Source organism: Chroicocephalus ridibundus, chromosome 22 (assembly GCF_963924245.1).
Source record: "Chroicocephalus ridibundus chromosome 22, bChrRid1.1, whole genome shotgun sequence".
NCBI lineage: Eukaryota > Metazoa > Chordata > Aves > Charadriiformes > Laridae > Chroicocephalus > Chroicocephalus ridibundus.
The window spans coordinates 7,563,907-7,583,887 of record NC_086305.1 but is presented as its reverse complement, the minus strand read 5'-3'; the positions used below and the strand labels follow the sequence as shown (position 1 = coordinate 7,583,887).

Here is a 19,981-nt window from a genome sequence, read left to right as displayed (position 1 = left end):
GGGGCCGTTTTGATGCGTGTTTGCCCCGGTTGCATAAGCAGAAATGGAAATCAATGTGGTTTGGACAGTCCAAATTCAGAACCACCCAGATCCTCAATGTTTTTTAACACAAACAAGCTTACAGAGTCAAAGAATCGTAGAATTGTGTAGGCTGGAAGGGGCCTTTAAGATCATCGAGTCCAACCATCAACTTAACAGTGCCAAACCCTCCACTACCCCATGTCCCAGAGCACCACGTCTGCCCGGTTTTCAAATCCCTCCAGGGATGGCGACTCCACCCCTGCCCTGGGCAGCCTGGTCCAATGCTTGACAACCCTTTGGGGAAAAAAATTTTTTCTCATATCCACTCTAAAACTCCCCTGGTATAAGTCGAGGCCAAGAGCTCTGCTAGGGAAACTCCTAAGTCTCTTAGTCACGCAGCCACAATGAAAACTTCACACTGCATCTCTCCACTGCTGTGAGCTGCTATGCAATCTGCAACCAGCGGAATGCAGAATTTCACTCTTTTCGTTGGATCCCCGTCCAAAGCAGTTACACCTGGATGGAAAATATTAACTATGTTTTACCAAGGAGCCGGAAATACCATGATGGAAATTTCAGCAGCAGCACAGGAACCAAGCAAAAAGCTAAAAATACTTCTCTAGGAAAAATAATAATAGTAAATACACGCATGCTAAAATAAGATCAGGTCTGAAAACTAGACTGGAAAAGATCAAACAGCACGAGTCAGACAAATCCATCTGAGAACGAAATGCTTAAGAGAATCTATTCACCTGTTTGGGTTCGTCAGCCACAAATTTAAACTTCCAACTACAGAGCTCATAAAGTCTACCATAAAACACACTGAAATTTATGAGAGAGACTGGAAGGGAAGCAGCTTTTTGGTTGACTGTACAGACCCCACAAAAGAGGTCTGCACTACATGCCTTGACCTGCCCCTTGTGTGACATGCGATTGGGCTCAATTAAGCCCCAGGGCAGCCACCTCCTGGCTCTCGAGCCACGTCCATCTCATGAGCCATTCCCACGGTCCCCGCATCAGATCCACACCGCATGGAAACAGCGGCAATGCCAAACCACCATGAGGTGTTGGGAATGCAAAACCCCTGGCTGCAGGAATGAATCAGGTAGCGAGAGATGCCGAGACCAACGGAGGTCCCAGCTGGGGCTGGCCCACCTTCCCATCCAGCCCTGCCGTTGCACCTCTGGGATCTTACCAGCATCTTCTACTTGCTCTCTACTCCAGTATTGCTTCTCCAAGACCAGCAACAGCTGTCCTCATGGCTGCTGGGCCAGGAGAGGTTCTAACACACTGCTGGAAGACAGCAAGATTGGCAAATGACCCAACTACAGCTCCAGCCTGCTGCCCCGCTGCTTGTACTAGTGTCGCTTTGGTGTTCCTGCTCACAGATGGAGCAATTTCTGTCTGAGAAACTGCAACGTCCTTCGCTATTGCTGTATGAGGGACACTGTAGGTAGCAGATGGGTAACCAGAGCAGTAAACCCGGTTCTGAAAAACAACAGAAAAGACACAGGCTCGCCTTCTGCCCCTGCATGAAGTCAATTACCCAAGGCTGTAATTCTGCAGAACCTATCACATCTTAACAATTCCGCACAAAAAAAGCCAATTAGGATGTTGAAGTGGTTTCAGTTTTACTAACGTAGAGTTAGTAGTACTGGAAGAAAGGAAGTTCACTACAGACAAAGCCGAGTCTCTGGCTGGGAGACCTTAAAAGGACAGTAGTCAGAGTCCAACTCACAGCTCTTCATCCCTTCCCACAGCCCATATGCTCCAGCGGTTTCTACGGGACGCACACAGGCACCCCAGCCAAGACGCTGACGATGCCTTTCAAGCCCCCGCTCGGCACCACGGGAGCTGGATTCAATATGGCATTTCATACACAGAGTCACTTACTTGAACAAGTGGTCTCAGCCATCGAGCCCCTCACATGTGCTGGGTTTTGCGGCTCTGCCAGTGGGTTTTCTATTTAAACCAGATAATACATCCACAATGCAGCAAGCTCCAGTTAGACACCGGATACTAATTAAATCCATGCTGCTGCTAGAAAGCAGAGCTGCAAAGGAACCAGCTGCCTTCCAAAAGTGCATCGCACTTGGCCAGCAAAGACCTGTTTACTAGTCCCATGCCTTCCCCTTCTCCTGCTCTCCCCTCCACACATTTACTGAGGTTGACGTAAGAGCAGAACCTGCTTCTTTTCCAACCAGTTCCATCCCGCCCAGTTCTTGCACTGATTTCATTGTCACAAGCACGCTCATCTTGGGACAGAGCCTGCAAAGGTTTTGTTTCTACAGTCAAGACCTGATACTGCTATTTACCCACTCACGCCCAGAGGATGAAGCCCAATTCTCAGCTGTACAGCCAACATCGACCCCAAGAAACTTCAGAGCAGAACAATCCAGACAGATCTGACTGACACACTGGGAAAGGTCAAGTCCCTAACGCTTGTCTACTGCAAAACCTGAGGTTTGCTTTCATGCCTGGTGACTCCTTGCAAAACAGGCTCCCTCTGCAAAGAGGTATCCAAAGAATTGTCTGTGTCCCAAATCACCGAGTCATGTTTGTGCCCTGGGAAACGGAGAAGCCCAAGGCCAGCTACTGCTCAAACAGCTGTTGAGCAGAGACTGCAGAGACAGAGCCTAAAGGTGTTCTTCAGGGTGGACAGCCCCATTCTGTATGGAAACCTCTGCCACCAGACAGAGATCCTTTTTAACCATTTTTGCTTCAGCTGTAGGGAAGAAACTCTGACAGCTCAGCCACCCTTTTATTGCCCTGGCATGCAATACAGAAAGGGAGGCCGAACAAGGACAGATCCAGACGTGCCCCAAGCGACTGCCAGGCTTGCAGCACTGTGGGGATCCAGACGAAGGGTGACTGACTCACGAAAGCTGCGCAGTGCCTACAGATGTGGAACGGAAGCTGCACAAGCACGTCTGTAACAGGCATCACTGTGCCCTCTCCATCCTTCCCCCAGCACTGCGGAATCTTCAAGCGCAGGTTTAACCTCAGGTAACGACGCTGGTTCAGCGGCGAGAGGCAGGCAGCAGTGGTGGAGCCTGAGGCACCTGCAAAGCCTTTCTGTGAAAGGGATAATCCTACATTTGTCACAAACACACAAATTCACTGTCACCGCAACCCAGTTCATCAGCCTGGTTGTGACAGTACCTGTGCTGGGCCATGCTCCAGGAAGAAGGCAGGAAAGCACTTCAGATGTCAGGTTTCCAAGTAAGGCAAGGTCCCTGTCCACCTCCTTCTGTCCCATCTCCAGAGCTCGCAGCCTGCTTCGCAGTCACCAGGCAGTGGCGAAAAAAGAAAAGGCTTCTAGACAAATAGCTAATTTTCACCCAGCAGCTTGGAACAACCGCTTCCATTTCATATCTCACATCTGAGGCTAGAACACCTCCTTCTGCCACTGCAGCCTGAAATAAGGTTAAGACCATCTACCAGCATGCTACTTCCTCAGCCCTGTCCCTGAATACTCCCATGCCCTCAAAAGCTAACACTTTTCATAAAAGCAAGATAAAGTGCTGCTCACCTTTCTCTTGATAACGGATCTTAGTGCACATCCAGCAGCAAGCACAGGACTGGATGTGAAACAAGAGTTGCCATCGGTTTCACAGACAGAACGGAGAAAGGCTCTCTCCCTGCCTCCACTGCAGCTGGAGACGTGCTGCACCTTTGCTGCGCAGCACCAGCCACGGCAGCGGAGAGCCGCCCTGCCTCCTGCCAGGCCACCAGGCAGGGGCTGCGCACCCTGCCCAGCAAAAGGAAAAGGTTTAGGGACAGCCTGCTGCAAGAGGACTTTGTCAGCAAACCCAGAGGAACAGCAGGTACAAAAGCAGGAGTCAGGAGAGGAAACATGAGAGAAGCATGCCGATAGCCCAGCAAAGCAGGGAGGGGAAACACTGCAGCAGCTGCGAGGCCATGATGCGCCCACCTGAGAGCCGGTCCTGAGCCCACCCGCTCGTCACCTTCTGGAGCCTGTGGCCACAGAGACCCACAGAAACAGCCGGCGCTGTTAACACACCTCACCAGAGCAGGAGAGCAGATGTTCTGGCAAGTGACCGTCCGTTTCCCACCCTGCTGTGGTGGGCCTGCTTCCCAGCCCAGCATCAGGGCTGCTTTACATTGCTTGCTGCTAATAAACTTTGGGGTTTTCCCTCCCTTCCCCAAATTTGCAGTTGTGCATGAGCGCACACACGTGTATTTAAACAGTAGCCTGAAGCCAGATGGTTGAAACACCAAACTCACGGAGATCTCTGAATCCCAATCCGTGAAATCAGTTCTTCCGACCAAAGCAGCGAGATGGAAAGGCGCCTTGCTCTCCCAGCCCTGTCACAGTCCAACCGTCACCACGAGGCCTGTCCATCAATAAAGCCTCATCACACACGTCATGCTGTGTATGGCGCCATCACTTCTCTCCACTCCCCCGAAGGCAGAGCTGGGTCCGCAGCCCCCACTACGGCCCCACTGAGAAAGACCTACAGCAAAAACTTCCTCCTGTTTATGCAACCCCAGACCCCTGAGGACAGAAAACAAACCAGGACATGACAGCAGCTATCCTCACCATAATCTGAGAACCCCACGCGACCAAGGGGCTGCTGTGCCACCTTCACTCCTTGTCAACAAGCTGCAGAACAAACCCCAGCCCATGGCAGGCAGCTCCAGACCCACACCCATCTGTGCAGCCGGTGGACAACACAACAGCTCCCTGCTTGCTGGTGACACAGCTCCTTTATCAGTTCCCATAGATGAGGGGGTCAAGAGCAGCTTTCAATCAGGCACCGAGGACGGGTGCATCCCTGCAGCCCCGAGTCACGGATTGCTCTGTACGAGAGTCTGATGGAGATAAACGGGCTCGCTGGTGAAGCGCAGCACAGCTTCCCCACGCTGCCAGACTGCAGGCGAACCGCTCTCCCACTGCCAACACCTGCCTCTCATCCGCCCCCCTCTTCTGCAGGAGCCACCGCGCTGCTATCACGGGCATCATTGGAGGGGGACGCTGCCCATGGTATGATCCATGCCTTGTCACGACAGGATGAGGCTCCAGAGAAAGCCCAGGCAGAGGTGTTTTGGTGTGGATGAGTCAGAGGGTCCAACCAGATGGTGGGACAAGACCTCCCCTCACGCGCCCTGGGAGAGCTCCTCCTGGCTCCGCTTCGAGCACAAACCATGGCTGCATCCCACGGGCCAGGCAGCAGAAGACATGGGAAGATGCAGCCATCCAAGCACGGCCGCAGAGGGAGTGCTGTCAAGTGGTGGGAGACATTCAAGAGCAGAGGAAGAACGCGATCCTTTTGAGGATGTCCTCAGAGATCCAGCAGCCTTGAATCCCACATGCACTTCTTTCCAGCATTGCAAGTGATCCACTGTAGCTAGGATGAGGGGCTCAACATCTGTTCTCCAAAGGATAAGGACGTTTTCCCAACCCCCTTCCTATTACAAAAACAAATTCCTGGATGCATGTGGCTCCCCTTCCTTTCATTCCGCAAGCCTAAGCTGGGTGACAGTCTTAAAACCTTTCATCCACCTGGAGGAGATTTCCTCCCTGGGAGGAACTCGACTGAACACCAGCGTGAGTGAGCCAGGCACTCTCCTCCCCACAGAGCAGGACACCAGAGTGACACACCCAGCACTCTGTCCTCACAGCCTTCGGACAGGCTCCCAAATAACCTCAGGAGCAGGAGACTCGCAACAGAGCGCTGCCCTCAGACACTCACACCACTGGTCTCCCCACAACACAAATGGCTTGAAACTGGCCGGAGCTGACTCAGCATCACCGAACAGTTCAGAGTATCCCCACTCGCTCACAACTTCCAGGGAGCGGGAGATCAAAGTTTAGCAGAGCACTAGCGCTCAGTACTTCCATCTTCCTTCCCTGCAGCCCCTAAGCAACCACAGAATGAGCAAAAGTGCTCCCTCCGCTCGCCATCTGTACGGCCTCCTCACGTACAAGGCACAGGGGTTCCCAGCGCCCCACAGGGGCTGTGCCCTGGAACCGGGAGGGAAAAGGCTCCCTCGGAGCAGGGCAGACAAGGAGCCCAAGGACTATCACCAGCACATTGCACCAGCCTGACAATTTATGTGTCAGGGCACAAACCCGCTCTGACAGCACGTGATGCTCACTCTTCTCCTGGACGTCACCATCTCTGGAGGGCAGGACATCCCTGCTGCCCAAACTGGAGCCACACTGCAGTCCACAGCCGACTTTCTTCTCTTCTCTGAACTGCAGCTTTCCAAGCGTCCCGGCATGAGATACCTCCTCTGTCCCATCAGAGTCCAGGCTACCAGGGAGCTCTAGACAATACCAGGTGTGGACACTGCCATTTCAAAGTCTGTAATTGCCACTCCTGACCACAACTGTCATGCCAGGTGGGACACCCCAGAAGAGACATCCAAGACCCTGCGCTGGCAGCCATGCCATATGGCTCCAGGGGCCGGGCACACACCTCCTTCTCTCCCAGCAAGCTGGGCAAGAACACAAGCAGCAGCACTAGCCATCTTATCTTCCTGATGTCCCTTGTCACAAGCTCCAGGGACTTTCCATACGCCTCGTGCAAACGATAAATGCCCCCTGGTTCTTACACTACTCCTTGCAGGAGCTGGCTTGAGGTAGTTCACCAAGGGAGTGTCATTGCAGAAGTGGGAGCGGAGGCACATAACTGCCTAATGTCACAGAGAAAGCAGCTGCAGAAGAGGGAGAAAAGCCCGGTGGGCTGCTGTGCTCTCTAATGTCACCTGTGCAGAAGGCGGCCCTGACCATGGGTCCCTTTCTCCAGACCAGGGCAGTAACCTGGCCTCGTGCAGCACTGCCCGCTGGGTGCTAGGAGCGGGTCAGAGGCCTGGCTGCAGCGTTTGCCAGGTTGGGTTCAGAATTGTCTCCTGGTTCACATTTCCAGGAGGCAGATAGAGCAGACACCTGAAGCCAGCGCCTCCCTCCTCCTTGCCAGTGGAGCCACCCTGGGCAGCCACACCTCTTAAAGCCATCAACCTTCTGTCAGGGGATACAGAGGGACACCAGCAGGCATTATCTCCTGCTTCCCTCCCCGGTTCTGCCACTGCAGGGCTCTCACCAGGTAGCGGCGGGGGAAAGGAGGGGCTCCCAGCCCTGACAACTGGGGAGGGAGGGAGTATTTTCTGTACTGCCCAGAAAACTCAGTGCAGAGCCAAGGAGCCGCTGGGAGCACTCACAGTGGATCTGAAAGCTCAGCAGTGCAGCCTAAGCCAGGAGGAGACGCTGGCCATCAGCCAGGCAGCTCAGGGCAGCCCCACTGCCCCAGTGAGGGACAGGGCCGGGAACTCTGTGCTGCAAAGCAACCAGCTCCTGCCAGGAGAGCACAAAGCCCATCTGGGCGGCTTTGAAACACCAGATGGTTTTTCCCACTCACCTTCATCAACACTTCTCATGGGCAATTGCTGTAATACAGATTTGCCTGGTACCTCAAACAACAGGGCTTCTTCCCAACTCTGCTTAGGGACCAGGGCAGGGGAGGAAGCGGCAGAGATGAAAGCAACACAGTACTGGAGGAATGAAAACCACAGCCTGTTTCATCTCCCACCTCCAAGATTTGGGATAGTTACTCATCCCGCAGGGAACGGGAGCAAGTTGAGCACACTGTGGCCTTCAGCTAGAAGGGGTCTCCAGAAGGAGTTACTAACAAGCCACTCGCATGCCAGCCACAGTTCACAGCAGGGAAACAGACCCACCAGGACTCCAACTCAGCAGATTCCAAGTGTACATCCAGCCTGGCTGCCAAAGGCTTGTGCACCGCAATGGTGAGATATGTGTGACAGCAGGGTTCCCCCGCTCCTCAGCCCATCTGGGGACTGTCACTCTGCAGAGATCTGCTTGGCCTCCTGTCATGCGTATCGCTACCAAACCCTTTTCTGTCAGCAGGATCTGGGTTGGCATAGGCACTTTTAATAGTAAGATATTTTTTTTTCCCCTTAACCCATATCCTCTTGACAGAACCAGGTTACGAAGCAGCTGCACCGGCAGATCTGGGGTAGCCTTTTGCAAGATAAGGCAGCGGAAAAAGGGGTACCTGGATCCAGTTATCTCTTCGATCACCAAACTACAGCTAATTGCAACTTTCCCAACTCCCCCAGGGTCGCAAGGAAGGGGGGGACCAATGCCAGCTCTACTCTGTCCCAGCCCAGTCACTTCACTCCAGAGTGGGCCCTTCACCCTGGAGAGCCCCCAAGCAGGGTAGGCGGAGGGGGTGTCATTCCCACTGGTGACAGGGGCTGCTTCCATTTCTGGGTTGCAGAGCTGCAGCTCTGACAAGCCGAGCTGTCCCACATTCAAGCAAACACCCATTTCCCTCTCTGCTTTCTTCCCCAGGCTGCTCGAAGCCCCACACGTTTCCTCTCAAATTACTGCCAAACCTTAAGAGTTAGGGGGAAAGAAGAGGGGGAGGGAAGAGAAGGCTTCCAGGGGGCGTTCACAGGGAAACCTCTCCCTGAAGAGCTGTCAAACTCCTTGTGCCGAGATGCCGGAATCACTTCCCTAGTGCAGTCACACAGGAGCTGCCTCACTGCTGCCCTGGCTTACGTATGCTGCTCCCAGGTCTCCACCCCAACAGGGACAGCCTTCCGGGACCGACAGCCCAGACTGCGAGGAGGAAAGAGCAGCACCGTGCAGTTAATCTTTCCTGCAGAGTAACTGGGGCAGAGGGATGCTCTGTGGCATGACAATATCCATCAGCTTACATGCAAGCGTCAGCAGCATCTTCAGAGAAGCAACAAGCGATCCATGAGGCATTTATTTTCCCGCCCCCCCTATTACAAGACCAAGCAGCTCAATCCATTACACATTTTTCCTTGCAACCTCTCTCAAAGGTAGAGAAGCGACCTGCTTATTTTACAGATGGGGAAGCAAAGCAAGATGAAAATCTAACGCATCTGTGGTCTCACAGAAGAAAAGGGGGGTAGAGGAGGGCGATTTTCAACTAACAGCGACTAACTGGTACAAATTCCTAAGACCTAGACAAATACCCTAGTCTCCTGGCTTGCAGGGAGGGATAAGCTTCAGAACAGAGGGGCCGGAGACCTACATCCCATTCCTAGTCACGCCACAAATTCAGGATTTGTTCAGCATCTTTTCACTCCTCCATCCCTCACGTAGAGGGATCAGATTCACAACCCTTTACTAAGCACCGTGACAGCTCTGTGGATTAAGGACTCCGTCCGGTTTGCCACCAACCTCCACATCAGAAAGCCACCTTCCGAAGGTTGTTTATCACCTTCTCTTGTTCCCCACCTGCATGTATTTTGCATGGGATCAGAAGGCCAGGACTGAAACAGGAACGCCACAGGAGTGGCTACAGCTGAAAAGACGGCTACAGAAGTAGCTGAAGGCTGAGAAAGGAAACTGTTCAAGGGGTTTATCCAAAAGACTACTCTCTCTCAAACAGGCAGATCTAGTGTGACCTCACTGATTCCTCCCTTTACCTTACCTGCCCAAGACCTGCTCCTCTGGGCCCTACACAAGGACCCAGATTTATAAATATTATAGATATATGTTATATATAAATGTGTGTATTAAATACATGATTATATAATATAATATCTATTATAATATTATATATAAAATATAATATATCCTATATAATTATATATATAATTAAATATATAATTTATAAAGTCAGAGGGATCACCCACACACAGGATACACCCCCCCAGGAGAGCCCACTTCATCTTGCTGCTATTAATACCTGGAACATTATTTACCCGAACAAACTGTCCCTTCTCCCTCATTTCTGGGCTCTCACATCTCTGCTTTGTCCCAGAAACCGCAGCCAACACACGTTCATCCTTCTCTACTACACACTTCCTTCCAAAACCCAAACCTTCTCTTTTTTTTTTTTTTTTTTTGAGTTAATTACTCATGTTTCTAGTTCGTGTCCCCTCTTCCAGTCCCTGCAGACAGGACACAGCTCCCCTGGCTCCCTCATTCATCATGCAGCCAGTTTGTGGGCTTAAACCCATCAACGCTCATTATGGAAACGGGCCAAGACTTCCCACGATGCTGTTGGGTGCCTACCTGCAGCCAGTCCCATGGGCGAGTGCTCAGAGGGGCTGCTAGCCACGTTCTGAAACATGAGCCCCCCTACGGCCTTTCAAACTGGGAACACAGACAGAGAGGGGCTCTGGGCTGCGATGTGGACACTGACAGCGCCCTTGGGTTGAGTGGACACAGCTCAGTTATCACCGCTGAGTTATCACCACCACCACAGGTGGTACCAGGCACTTGCAGAGTACACAAAGGGGGGAAAAAGTCAGTTTTCCATCTTCTCATTCAGGCCTTGATCCCCCCCCAAACTCCAGCACCACTCCACCCTCTGAGCTGGATGGGGCTCCGGCAAAAGCCTTTGCTTCGCCAGCACCAACCCCATCACTAAAAGCCAGAGCCGTGCTCCAGCTGGACTTGGCTCTCCTTAGCAAAGCTTCAGGCTGAGATCGCAGGCTGTCTGCGAGTCCTTTGCTACACCGAAAGGAGGAAGTTCTCAACCTTTCAGAACTGGGATGAACCCCGCACACAGGAGCCCAGGCAAAGCCTTCCCCTTGGGCCGGCTCACAAACAGCTGCATGCTTTTAATTTTGCTTCAAGAGCAAACACGTTCTTTCTGTATCCAAGCAAAATTCAGCTAACGTAGTCAAGGATGGCCAAAAGCATGCAATCAAGAGCACAGAGCAGAAGTCGGGGCAGAGGGTTACCATGTAGCTAAGAAGCCCAGACTTCACATCCAGACCCAAAATTATTAACCTGCCCTTTTCGCAGAAAGGGGCTGCCTCACCTACCTAAGGCCACCTATGGAGCTGGGAACAGACAACCATGTCCTCCACCACCTTACCATCATGTCCTCACACACCACAACCAGTCCGTACAGCCTAAGGAGATGCCAGCATAACCTGACCTGAATTTTGACGTACCCCACAAGCGTCCCAGCACACAGCTCCACACAGACGCTCTCTGCCCAGAAACATGGGACAAGCTCAACACTGACCAGCAGCGACAAACACCCTGACACATTTACCAGAGGCCACGCGACGGTGTTTGTGGCACACTGTGAGAAGGACCACACAGAGAGGTGCGAGAGGACAGGATAAGCCACAAACACCTCACTGAGCAGGTCCAGGGAATGGGAAATCCTGCCATTAGCAGGATGCACTGCAGAGGATTTCACAGCTAATGAACTCTCACCACCAAAGACCACAGAGAGCGCAAAAGCAGCAGAGCATTTCTTTTCCGATAAACTGCTTTTATCATGAAGTTTACGCATGCTTCAGCCTGGCTGCCCACGCCATCCCCAGCTGGAAAGCAGCTCCAAACCTGTGCCTTTAAATCCTGCTTGGCAGCGGGAGTGCAGGACAGGGGCTGCTGGAGCAGACACACCCTGCACCGCTGCCTGCTCCAGCCCTGGAGCACACAAACATTTCCTCCCGGCCACTCCTGCGCTTCGGCTCCAACAGAGCAGCCTCGGTACCTGCCGGAGCAGGAACATAGGCCGTTTTTACACAAACCTGTAAATACAGAGACTTAAACTCATTTCCTGAAATTCCCCAGCAGTGGACATTCTTCCCTCAAACTTCTTCCTTCAGGCAAATATTTAGAGTCTAACAGGCATTCCTCATCACAGGCACAAGTTAAATATTGTCCCTAAAACAACAGCAATGCCTTTAAACGATTCTGGCTGGAGAATCACTGCTCTGGACTTTGATTTCTGGCTCTGAACAAAAATAGGAGCAAAGCACTGAGTATTACACTCCTCCCAGAAGTCGGATTTCAGGCTCCACACATCCCCTGCCAGGACCACAACCAGCAGTGGGAACCGTCCCCTGCTCGTGCATTATCACGCCTCAGGTGTCTACTGTCACCGAGCCAAACCCGCTGCAGTGCATCCTCTGCGCTGTGCACAGGATTATTCTGCGTCTCTTTTCCAGGTCTGTGCTTATATGTACACACAGAGACAGAGGAGACCTGCTGGGAGCCGTGGGCGCCATCCAGACTGCAGTGAGGGCATTTGCACGCGTTGCCCTCCCCTCTCTGGCTGCACCACCTCCATTCTCAAAGGCGCCCACCTTTCCATCCAGCCATGCCTGGCAAACTGATCTCTCCGGTGCAGAAGATGCTCTAGGCTGTTCCTGCTACGCAGGCAGCTCAGCTCCCTGACAGACGTGCTAGCTCTTGCAAGAAAATATCTCGGCATGGTAGGAGCCCAAGAAATCAGCATAATAAGTGGGAGAGAAGGGTAAGGAGAAAAAAAATAAACTAATGCAGTGAGGTCAGTACACCTGAAGCACGGCTACACCGCGGATCTGGGATGCTGTGGGCATTTTGCACACAGAGGAGGGGAGCAGAGCTCCCACCGTGACTCTGCAGCCAGCCCGAGCTGCCGAAGTCCCTGCAGCGCTGGCCTCGTCTCACCCCAAAGCAGCCCCGCGATGCCCCCGCTGCTGCTGAGCCAAACCCATAGGCAGACGGGGCTGCTCCGTCACCATGCTGCTCACACACCTCCTGCTGAAGGCAGGCTCGCTTCTGCGCCTCACAGCCGAGGGAAGGGAGCCCCTGCCAAAAACCACCTGAAATCCGAGTTTGCTCCAATGCAAGGGGTTTGCCCACCACTTCTCCATGGCAAAATGCCACAACAGAGTTACTCAGAGAGCTTTAGCTAGAGAAAGATTACTGCAACACAGCACAGGTGTGCCTGAACAGCATGCTGCACAGTAACTCACATTCACAGTGTTTATTCTATAGTCAGCTGAATTCAGCATGGTGTGTTAAACGAGCTTCCCCTTCACTCTTCTGAACTTGGTGCCTGCAGACCTGGTAAGCCCAAGGAGCACCCGGCTCAGCTCTTCCCACTCCAAGCAGCAGGTCTGGGAGGAAGAAGAGGGGCCTGAGCTGCAGAGAGCTGCTCCCTGGCAACATCCCCTGCTATCGCGTGAGATGGAGAGCCGTGACAGTCTGCTGTGCTGGAATTCCTCTCTACTCCCTTCCCTGCATCAAAATACCTAGTACCTCAGGCTGGAGAATCTGCTGGGGACTCTGACAATCTCTTCTCGGGATCCCCTGATCAAGCAGAAACCTCTATGAAAACAGCATGCATTTAAAATCAGCTGCAAGTTACCCTGGAGGAAAATGTTAAAGCTCCATCCCTCCAAGCACTTCCTATTCCTTCCCCTGCCACTGAAGCACACTGAGCGACAAGCTCCAGCAAGCAAGTTTGAGCAGGAATTCCCAAGGCTCAAAGCGGAGACTAGTCTGTACCTGTCAGCACCAACACCTCCGGTGCCTGTCCTGTGGCACTCTGACCCCACACCCACCAGAGGCGACTGCTGCTCCTCGGGTCCCAGCTGCAAGCGGTCCCTTCCAACATACAGACCGCAGCTCCTCTTCCAGCGCTTGTTCTAAGTCGTGTCCTTAACATTCTCCATACTTGGGAACACAAAAACCAGGCTTCAAGTCAAGCCTGCATCGCCTTCAGGATAAGAGGAATTGGGATAGCTGGGGGTGGGGGGATTCCAGGAGAGCCTTCGCCTGCCCCTCGCCCACACATACGGCACAGAAGATGCTGGAAAGCACCATCTTCTCCTTGCATCACACTGGGGAAACCAGGCAGAGAGTATAAACTTCATCACTGCCAACAGCCCATGCTAAAAAAAGGAGAAGAAAAAGGGTTTCTTGCTTTGTTGTTTACACCTCAGTGCTATCTCAAAAGCAAAAAGGAGCAAGATTTTCTACCAGAAAACATCAGGCAATGACAAGAGTCTGTAAGAATGGAGCTTCCGAGTAGTACAAAACCATTACACCTCCATCCCGGTTTTAACTTGGATTACCGCAGACCTTTCAGAGCCCATCGTTGAGCCCCCCGCACCCAGGCAATACCACTTAGACTTTCCAGCCTCCAGACTGGGGAGGGGAACAAATCCCCAGAGAGGTGACCATGCTCCCTCCTGCACAGGTCTGCTCAGCTGCAGACCGGTGGGGCTGCAGAGCTCTTCCAAAGGAAAGCTTCACAAAATCCAAGTTCAAGACCAACCTTAACCCCTGTTTATTAACTTAAGAACATCCCTCTCAAGCTGACAAAGCCTGTGCATCACCTGCCAACTGTCTAATTCACCACTTGGAAAGCAAAAGCCAGGCCTCCCTCATTAAAAAACATTACATAACATTAAGTAACAAAGGGCTACAGGACACTCTCTGGTTGGTGCACATGTAAAAGTGAATGATTAAAAAACTAACGCTTCTTTCCTCCAGATTTTCAGTGTCTCAAACACCCTGGGAGCCCAACGAGCACCTTATTTCAAGACCTGGCTGCAACAGCATCTTGGCTCATCCCAAGCACTGCTCTCGCGTTCAAGTTACTGCCACCGCTGCCCACAGACACTAAACAAAACACAGCACTTCCCAGCTCCGTTTCAAAGCACTGTCCCCACCAGACGGCGGTGGAGCTGTATTCTGCTGCCTAATGTCTGACGGTGTAGAGGAAGCCGAGATCTCAGCCTGCAGCACAGGGAACGCTTCGCAGGCCTGAGGCTCAGCTCCTCCAGACCTTGCAGGAGAGAATTCCAGCTTCCTTCATGTCACCATCTTAGTGCAAGTCTTTTTAGCAGATGAGATCATGGAAGCACTTGGTTTTACTGTCACAGGTGAACCAGCCTCAAGACATAGAGACCTTCATTTCCTACAAGTGAGAATGTTTATGCTGCAACTTTTTAAGTGACACAGGGCTGACTGCAGTGGAGAGGGCAGATGTCAGCAGGTTATCACTTGGAAAACGTGACTGTCACCAATCTTCCAGCAGAAGACTTCATGGGCACTAGGAAATCTTCCTGGACACAGGGTGCACTTCTGACCATCACCTTTTTGGAACAAAGGAAGTCAATTTAAAAATCTTTCAAGGACTAATTGAATTCCTCTACTCCAGAAGCAAACTCTCCTTACTGTGAGCTGTGAAAGAAATCATGAACATCTTGCTCCGTGTAGCATTTTAAAACGCCCTGCAAAGTCTGACCTACAAGTTTCAGCTTACCTGCTTACCTGAAGCACCATTTCCTAAATCGCACAGCATGGGATCACCTCAGAGCTTAAGAGTGCGCTGATCTGCTGCAACGTTACCATTGCAGCAAGCGGAAGACAGATAGACTTTCTGTGGTTTTACAGGCACTGTACTTGCACCCAGCATGCGCTGTACCACCTCACCCTCCCCATCACAGCAGGGCTGGTGGAACCCGCAAGCCATGGAGATCACAGTTCTGAGCACCTCACATTGAAACAAGCCATGAAAGGGCAGACCCATGTCTCATGCCGGCTGCCAGAGACATCCGGCAGCTGGCAGTGTAGTAGAGCCGTGGCAGGAGGTATCCTGGAACATCTCAGCTCAATGCATGCTCTGCAATAAGCTTTTATTTAAGCCAGTTATTAGGAATAATGCAACATAACATGCAAGGTGGGGCTGTCAACAGGAAGGGCTGCAGCCTGTGCAGGGATTTAGGAGAATTCCCCAAGAGATGGAGGGCAGTTAAAGTGAATCTGGGAGCCAGACGGAGAGCCCAAATACTCTGTGTTCAGCTGCCCCAGCAGAAAGTCACCTTTACACTTTCCTCACAACCGAGTCCTGCTTCATCACTACAGCGATGGACCTACCGGAGACACGGACTGCCGGCAGGAGGTATAAACATCCATTCTAATAAAACCCCAAGACTATTTATAAGCACATAGCTTTTCTAATGGGAAGATAACTTGTTCTCCAGCGGAATCCCAGAGTTGCCGAAAGATCTGCTCCCCCTCCTTCCCATCCTGGCTCACAGGGTACAGCAGGACCGAAGCAGGCTCTGAGCTGTGCCACAGCTGGGCCGGAGGAAAGAGGCTCAGTTTCACAGCTTCTCACCGCACCCAGGACAAGCCAAGTCTGCCTAGTCAAAGCCCAATTACAGGGCTGTGGGCAGAGTTGTTCCCACAAGCTCTGAGCAAAAAGCCGTTGTAAGCACACAAAGGAAGCTCCTGCGTTGGCACCCGAGTCTCTATCCTTCTCAGCAGTACTATGAGGGGAAGAGGCTTTGACTCCTGATGCAGCCGGAAGTCACAGGAGTAGCTCAAGGCAAACCAGGCCGCTGCGTGCTGGGACCAAACCCCAAGTTGACTAGCTCTGCCAAGCAAAAGGAGAGCGTCTCTTCTACAGCCCCGAGGTCTGCACCTCTCCTGCACACTCCCAGGAAGGAGCCAAAGCACAGCAGGGGCTGCTGCTCACCAAAGGCTTCCTCAGCACCTCAGATAAGCCTGTAGCACCTGTCGTGCTGCAGTTCCCCTATCCGAAAGGCAGAGATAAACAGCGTCCTACCCAGACTGGCTCATGTGAGGACTGGTCCTTTTAGCAGCCTGTAACGCCCCCAGACCAGAGGCTAGGCACATACCTGGATGGACCAGCCAAAGGAAAGGTCTGTTCCAGCACAGCTCATCAGAGCTCCTCTTAGCTAGGAAAACCACGGTGGGGGGGAGAGAAGGCTACAGAGCACAATCTGGCCCGAATCCAGTAAACATGTTTATTGGCAGTTGCTCTCGGACACCGTCTCTTCCAGCCCACTGGGCTGGAGGGGGTGGGGGGAAAAATACTGATTGTCCGTGAGCACAACCCTCATGTCATTCCCATTGATCCGCTGAGTCACTCCCGTATTAACAGTTTTGACAACACTCAGGCTGCACAGGAGCTCGGAAACAGAATACAAAACAAGAGGCAAGGCGAAGCCTCTCCATGTACCAACACCAGTGGAGAGAAGCACTCGCAGGGCAGAATCCAGAAACCCGCTGAACTGCAAGTGCCAACTTCCTCCTCTCCACTCGCTCTTCTGAAGAGTGCTGCAACAAGAAAACCAAACACAAACCACGCTGCAAGGGCAGGAACACAGAGCTCCATTCAGCGCGCCCAGAGAAACTGCCCAGAAAAAAGAGTATCCCCAGCAAACCACCACCAACTGCACCCCAGTCATTTTGATGCACGCGCAGACCAGAGCGGCAGCTGTTTTTGCAAAGAAACTACAGAACTGATTTGTAAGGCCTTACAGATTTGTAAGCTAACGAGGAGGAGATCAAATCCCGAGGCAGACTGACATGGGAAGGCAGCCGTTTCTACAAGCAAACAAGACAATCCCCCCCCAGGGAGGAAACTGGGGGCTCCCCAAGCGTGCACACCACCACAGACCTGACAGAAGCTGCCACACAGCTGCCAGGCAGCTGGGGTTAGACCATCCTTGTCTGCACCACAACACTACAACCCATCCAGAGCCCCAAAAGGTGCTAAGCGGCGATAAAGTCATCACCGAACAACATTCCTATCTGTAACACGCTGAATTAAAACAAAACCAACAAATCTTTGGCAAGTTCCTCACACAGCAGTCAAGCCTACCCCGCCACAGAGAAGGCCTCGCCACAGGATCCCCATGGAGGCCTCCTGCCCTAATTTACAGCAATTCTTTTTCAGACGCACTGGCAAACACCAAACGTTTTCTCCAATCTGTTACATAAAGTCCCAATTTTTAAACCTCTGTGCGGGCAGTGGGGAGATGGGGGCACGCTGATGGGACAGTCCAGCTGGCAGATGAACTTACACGCTCCTCAGAATTCATTCCCAGATATTCAACCACTTGTTGTACAAAAGGAAAACAAATTGATTAGTTAATGAGGCAACTTCCAAATACATTGGTGCAAACCACTTGCATGCTTGCAATCATTTTACACGTGGTTTAACCTGGGTCCCGGTTACCTCTAGCTTGTTTAAAACAGACTAATTTCATGATAACTTGGAAAAGGTTTAACAAACTTCATTTTTTAACTTCAGAAATACACCTAACATGTCCCCATGCCGCCCAGACCACAAGCCATTCCTCAAAAGAAAAGACACCTTTCTCAAACACCCCCAAAACTTCACACTGTTTGTCCCCTTAGCTCCAAGAGCCTCACTCGGTTCCCCTCTGCCAGCCACCAGACAGGAACCACAGGCCTCTGGTGGCCCAGCTCCACAGGAGCTGCTTCTCATCTGCAAAGCTCTCCTCTTGGCTGCCTTAGGAACAGCTAAAGTCAGCTCCTGTCTGGTGGGGGCAGAAGGAGGAGGGTATTTTTTCCTGTTTCTCACATTCATCCTCACCAGCTTTGCTAAAGAAAAAGACAAAGCTATTTTAAATACCAGATTCAGCACAGTCCCTTTCCCCAAATAAACACTTCCCAACCCCTCCAGAGAGAGGAAAGCCACATACAAAGGAGCCAACATCCTGCGAGGCTCCAGCTCCAGGGGCAGGCCAGGGCTGGGTGCAGGCCCGGAAGACACAACCGGGGGAGGCCCGACCCCCCCCTTGCCACCGCCACGGCCTCAAACGGGCTTGGGGGGGGGATTGCGATCCCGGGCGGACCCGGACCCCCGCCCAAGGGCTACGAAACGGGCATCGCCGGGAGGAGACGGACCGAGGCGGCCCTGGGCCCCCAGCGCCACGGCCCAGCCTTACCCCCACAGCCCCCTCAGCCCCCCGGGGCCAGCCTGACCCACCCAGCCCCACCTGACCCCCTCCTCAGCCCCACCATCGCCCCGGCCTCTCAGCCCCCCTCCCAGGCCAAAGCTCGGCCTCCCCCCGGCACCTACCTCGCCCCGTGGCCCCCACGATGCCTTCCGCCCTCCAGGCCCTGCCCGGCCCCCACAGCCCCCTCCCGGGCCCGGCCTCCGCCGCCCCCGCCTAAGGCGCCGCCCGGCCCGGCCCCCCCCTCCTCTCCTTCCCCGCCGCTGCCTGGTCCCGGCTGGGGCGAACCGCAGCAACAGGGCAGCCCGGCGCGGCCCCGGTTACCTCGGCGGGCCCTCAGCGGCGGGCCGCGCTGCCGCTGTCCCGCGGCCGCCTCCCCATGGCGGCGCCCCCGGCCCGGCTCTCCTCACGCCTCCCCTCACCACTCCGCGGGCAGCGGCCAGCCAGCCACAGCGCTACGCCGCCGGCGTAGGCTCCCCGCGCACCCATGCGCCCCCCGCCACGCCGCCGGCGCAAGCGCCTTTCCTGAATACCAACTCCGAAGCAGAGAGGCCCGGCGGAGCTCGGCGCAAGCGCAGCCGACGGGAGGGTGGTGGCGCAACGGCGTTGGCGTAAAGCGCGTTCGAGAATAGGAGGTTTGAGGCGAGCGGCAAGAGGGCGGGCTTGCGGCGGCTCGGGGCGCTTTACGGCAGCGCCGCGCTTGGCGGCTACCGGCGCGGCCCCCACTTAACTCCCTGCAGCCCGGCGCGGGGGCTTGGTACGGGGCCCAGCTCCGCTGTGGGGACAGGCCCCCACGTTGCTTACATCCTCCTGTGCGGCGCAGCCCCCGGTATAGGGCACAGCTTCCCCATAGGGGCCAGGCCCCGCTATAGGGTATCCTATAGGGGTGCAGTTCTCTACAGGGGACGGGTCCGTCTGCAAGATGTGGCCCCCGGTAGAGGGGAGAGCATCGCCAGAGCAACCGACATCCCGTGTAGGGCACCGTTCTCAGGGTGAGGTGCCAGCCCCACTGCGGGGAACAGGCCCCAGCATAGGGCACACAGCCCCGCTATGGGGGGCAGGCCCCGGTGCAGTTATATCGACCCGGTTACAGGGGACAGCCCCTAATACGTGGCTGAGCCCCCCCATTAGAGTACAGCTTCCCCCATGGGGTGCACCCCCCCATAGGGGATAACCCCCGATACAACATACGGCCCCACTATAGGGCCCAGACGGCACTAGGGCCTGGCAGGGCAATCTCCGGGGAGGGCAACTGGGTCTGGGGGGGTCCTGCCGAGGGGGTGCGGCTGCGGGATGGGTGGGCAAAGCCCCACAGACTCCTCCGTCCCACCCCACCCTGTGGGAGCAGAGTGAAGCCAGGGGCTGGGATTTTATAGACGTTGAAGCCTTTTGGGGGACAGTGGCGCCGAGCAAAGTCAGCGCCGTCCCTGCTGCCTCCCAGGGGACAGAGCTC

The 19,981-nt window shown here is 53.8% G+C and overlaps 1 protein-coding gene across 4 annotated transcripts in view; it reads right to left on the bottom strand.

Annotated features, from left to right (window-relative positions):
- The window catches only part of CSNK1G2 (casein kinase 1 gamma 2), a 47,076-nt gene extending 28,026 nt beyond the window's left edge, over positions 1–19,050 (bottom strand). For 2 of the 4 annotated variants that reach the window (XM_063357711.1, XM_063357710.1), the window contains exon 1: positions 18,853–19,050. The gene's annotated coding sequence lies outside the window, so the exon portion shown is untranslated. Of the gene's footprint in view, positions 1–18,653; positions 18,672–18,852 lie in introns of those variants that run through there. The other 2 variants (XM_063357713.1, XM_063357712.1) reach the window with 2 other exon arrangements.
- Between the last annotated feature and the right edge of the window lie 931 nt (positions 19,051–19,981).